We start from the raw sequence: 4812 nt of genomic DNA on the forward strand, positions 1-4812 counted from the left end.
TGGCCTAGTGGAGAGAGCGTGAATCTGGTTGAGTATTAATCGCACGTCTGTCACTTCCCTGCTGTGTGATCTTGGGCGAGTCCCTTCTCATCATCAATCGTATTTATTGAGCGCTTACTATGCGCAGAGCACTGTACTAAGCGCTTGGGAAGTACAAATTGGCAACACATAGAGACAGTCCCTACCCAACGGTGGGCTCACAGTCTAAAAGGGGGAGACAGAGAACAAAACCAAACATACCAACAAAATAAAATAAATAGGATAGATATGTACAAGTAAAATAAATAAATAAATAAATAGAGTAATAAATACGTACAACCATATATACATATATACAGGTGCTGTGGGGAAGGGAAGGAGGTAAGATGGGATGGAGAGGGGGACGAGGGGGAGAGGAAGGAAGGGGCTCAGTCTGGGACGGCCTTCTCATTACCTCAGTTCCTTCGTCTGGAAAGTGGGGATGAAATCCTAGTCCCTCAGACTTAGATCGTGAGGCTCAGGGTGGCCCAGAGACAGTGTCCAATCTGATTAACTTGTATCTACCCCAGCGCTTAGAACAATCAATCAATCAATCGTATTTATTGAGCGCTTACTGTGTGCAGAGCACTATACTAAGCGCTTGGGAAGTACAAGTTGGCAACATATAGAGACAGTCCCTACCCAACAGTGGGCTCACAGTCTAAACACAGTGCTTGACATATAGAAAATGCTTACTATAAATTCATATTAATAATTATAATTCCTTTCTGGAACTGCTCCTTTGCCTCTGGACTCCCCTCTGCAAAGAGAAAGGGGCTGATTGTTCCTTGGGGCCAAGGAAAGAGGAGGAGTGGGAGGTAGTGAGGTGACTAGGCATGGATGTGGGCTGGTGGAACCCTTCACTGAGGGAGCAAGGAAGCATAACAGATCTGGAAAACGCCGTTGGGATTCCTTTCTTCAGGGTGTGAGCTCTGAGGACCATTTCCTTCTGCCTTGGTTCATTTTCAGAGCCACCATCGCTCTCCGATACAAATCTAGATCAAGGAGAAAAGACCCTCAGTAAGAACACGCGACAGATGTTTGTACCCTCCCAAACCTCACATCCTTGTCTCCGAGGCCATGGGGTGTCCGTGGTCTAAGGGGACATATATATATGCATATATGTGTGTACATATTTATTATTCTATTTATTTATTTATTTATTTATTTATTTATTTTGCTTGTACATAGCTATTCTATTTATTTTATTTTGTTAGTATGTTTGGTTTTGTTCTCTGTCTCCCCCTTTTAGACTGTGAGCCCACTGTTGGGTAGGGACTGTCTCTATATGTTGCCAATTTGTACTTCCCAAGCACTTAGTACAGTGCTCTGCACATAGTAAGCGCTCAATAAATACGATTGATGATGATGATGAAGGGGGAACCCAGTGGACTGTAGGTCCAGCCAGGCGCCTCGCCTCTCCCTTCCGCTCTCGGAGAGATCACTGACCAAAGGTGCCTGAGGTGACTCCATCCGGCTGCTCCAGGGACAGCTCCTGGGATTTTACTTTCTTCTTCACTTTCTTCCTTTTCTTCTTTGTGTTCTGCCCTGGGATAAGGGAAACTCAACTGGATTTCAACTGGGGACAAAAGTCAGGGGAGTTGCTAATCAACCTTAGGTAAAACTCACCGGCAACACGTCTGGAAATCAGGATACCTGGGGTCTCATCCCAGCTTTGCCCTGGGCCTCCTGTGGGGCCTTGGGAAAGTCAGTTAACCACTCTGTGCCTCAGTTCCCTCATCTGTAAAATGGGGATAAGATATCCGCTGTCCCTCTGTCTCAGACCGTGAGCCCCATGTGGGACAGGGACTGTTTGATTTAATTATCTTCTACTAATGCTCAGCAAATGGCAAGGGCCTACTTAAAAAATGCCATTCTTATCTTCTACCAAATGTTCCACGGATAGACCTCACAACTGAATTTCTTTTACCCCAGCTTGCCACTCCGCCAAGCTTAGCCAAAAAATTCCTGGGGCGAAGGTCATGGAAAAATTCCACAGGCCAGTGTCCTGCTCAGGGAAGCCTCAGCTCTTCTAATTAGCCCAAATCTTGACCAGCTGTGTGCCCAAGATGCTATGGTAGGTGCCACAGGTGCAGGGGTGGGGAGGACATGGTCATGCCACCTCTGACCCCACTGCTGACTGCTTGCTGAGGTAGGAGGTGGGCAAAGAAGGTAGGTTGTTATTGATATCTGCACTCATAGAGAAGCAGCGCGGCTCAGTGGAAAGAGCCCGGGCTTTGGAGTCAGAGGATGTGGGTTCAAATCCCAGCGCCGCCACTTGTCAGCTGTGTGACCTTGGGCAAATCACTTCACTTCTCTGTGCCTCAGTTACCTCATCTGGAAAATGGGGATTAAGACTGTGGGACAACCTGATCACCTTGTAATCTCCCCAGAGCTTAGAACAGTGCTTTGCACATAATAAGTGCTTAATAAATGCCATTATTATTATTACTATTTGCCTGTCCCTGCAAAGATAGTGCTTAACAAATGCCATTATTATTATTATTATTATTATTACTATTTGCCTGTCCCTGCAAAGCAAAAGGGGGTGGGAAGAGGAGGGCTGTGGAGAATTCACACATGCCATCGGAAAAGTACTGTCCAGCCTCGCCCAGTTTTGGTGCTTCTGCTGGAATCGTCGAGGGGGAGTGTCAGGAGGGCATGTAGACAGAGTCCTTTCTCTTATGTCTGCCTGTAAAGGGATTCTTTGGGACTGGAGAGAGCCCAAAGCTATCCTAAACACTTAACCTTACACATAAGCTTTCCAACTCAGCGTGGCTCAATGGAAAGAGCACGGGCTTGGGAATCAGAGGTCATGGGTTCAAATCCAGGCTCTGCCAGTTGTCAGCTGTGTGACTCTGGGCAAGTCACTTGGCTTCTCTGTGCCCCAGTTACCTCATCTGTCAAATGGGGAATTAAGACTGTGAGCCGCACATGGGACAACCTGATCACCTTGTATCCTCCCCAGCGCTTAAAACAGTGCTATAATAATGGTATTTGTTAAACGCATCCTATGTGCAAAGCACTGTTTTAAGCGCTGGGGGGATACAAGGTGATCAGGTTGTCCCACGTGGGGCTCACAGTCTTAATCCCCATTTTACAGATGAGGGAACTGAGGCCCAGAGAAGCAAAGTGACTTGCCCAAAGTCACACAGCGGACAATTGGAGGAGCCAGGATATGAACCCATGACCACCAACTCCAAAGCCCGTGCTCTTTCCACTGAGCCACACTGCTTTGCACATAGTAAGCGCTTAACAAATGCCATCATTATCCAATGCTTAGAACAGTGCTTTGCACATAGTAAGCGCTTAATAAATGTCATTAAAAAAAACCCAAAACTCATATTTAAAGCTCCTTAGGGAGGCGACTGACAGATGATAAGAACTGTGGTATTAAGTGCTTACTAGTTGCTGAGCATGGTACTAAGCAGCGGAATAGACAAAAGACAATCAGATCCGAAACAGTCCCTGTCCCATAACGGGTTCGTGGTCTAAGAGGGAGGGGGAACAGGTATCTAATCTCTGTTTTACAAATGAGGAAAGTAAAGTACAGGGAAGTTAAGTGACTTGCCCAAGGTCATACAGCAGGAGCTGGGAATAGAACTAGTTCCCAGACCTCTACCCTTTCCTCTAGGCCACACAAGGAATTGTTATTAGAACCAGGAGGCTACAACATTAAACCACCTAAACGTCCATCTGGGGAGACTGGTGCTTCCCCCATCATTTCTATTATGTGGGAAATTCCTCTCTGCCTGCCCTGAAACAGCATACCTCACGGGTATGAGAAGCAGCGTGGCTTGGTGGAAAAGAGCCCGGGGTTTGGAGTCAGAGGTCATGGGTTCAAATCCCAGCTCCGCCAATTGTCGGCTGGGTGACTTTGGGCAAGTCACTTCACTTCTCTGTGCCTCAGTTCCCTCATCTGTAAAATGGGGATTAAAACTGTGAGCCCCACATGGGACAACCTGGTCACCTTGTAACCTCCCCAGTGCTTAGAACAGTTCTTTGCACGTAGTAAGCGCTTAATAAATGTCATTATTATTATTATTATTATTATTATTTGGAGTCAGAGGTCATGGGTTCAAATCCCAGCTCTGCCAATTGTCGGCTGGGTAACTTTGGGCAAGTCACTTCACTTCTCTGTGCCTCAGTTCCCTCATCTGTAAAATGGGGATTAAAACTGTGAGCCCCCCGTGGGACAACCTGGTCACCTTGTAACCTCCCCAGTGCTTAGAACAGTTCTTTGCACATAGTAAGCACTTAATAAATGTCATTATTATTATTATTATTATTATTATTATTATTATTATTATTTGGAGTCAGAGGTCATGGGTTCAAATCCCAGTTCCACCAATTGTCAGCTGTATGACTTTGGGCAGGCCACTTCACTTCTCTGGGCCTCAGTTTCCCTCATCTGTAAAATAGGGATTAAGACTGTGAGCCCCACGTGGGACAACCTGATCACCTTGTATCCCCCCAGCACTTAGAACAGTGCTTTGCACATAGTAAGCGCTTAATAAATACCATCATCATCATCATGTGACTGTTCTGTCTAAGCAATTCCTCCAGTCTGATCAAAAATATCTCTCGGATGGAATGGATAGAGGGCAGGGGATGAATCAACAGTAGAATTAGCAACAAATATATAGATTTTTAAGGACCCATAAATACTGCACATGGACCCTGGGTAATTGCAGTCAAAACCAAATGAATGAGGAGTGACTTAGATTCCAGGCTCTTTCAAGTGTTTGGCAACCATACTGTCATTGCAATTACAATCCTTATGGCCTTCTCTGA

Source organism: Tachyglossus aculeatus, chromosome 6 (assembly GCF_015852505.1).
Source record: "Tachyglossus aculeatus isolate mTacAcu1 chromosome 6, mTacAcu1.pri, whole genome shotgun sequence".
NCBI lineage: Eukaryota > Metazoa > Chordata > Mammalia > Monotremata > Tachyglossidae > Tachyglossus > Tachyglossus aculeatus.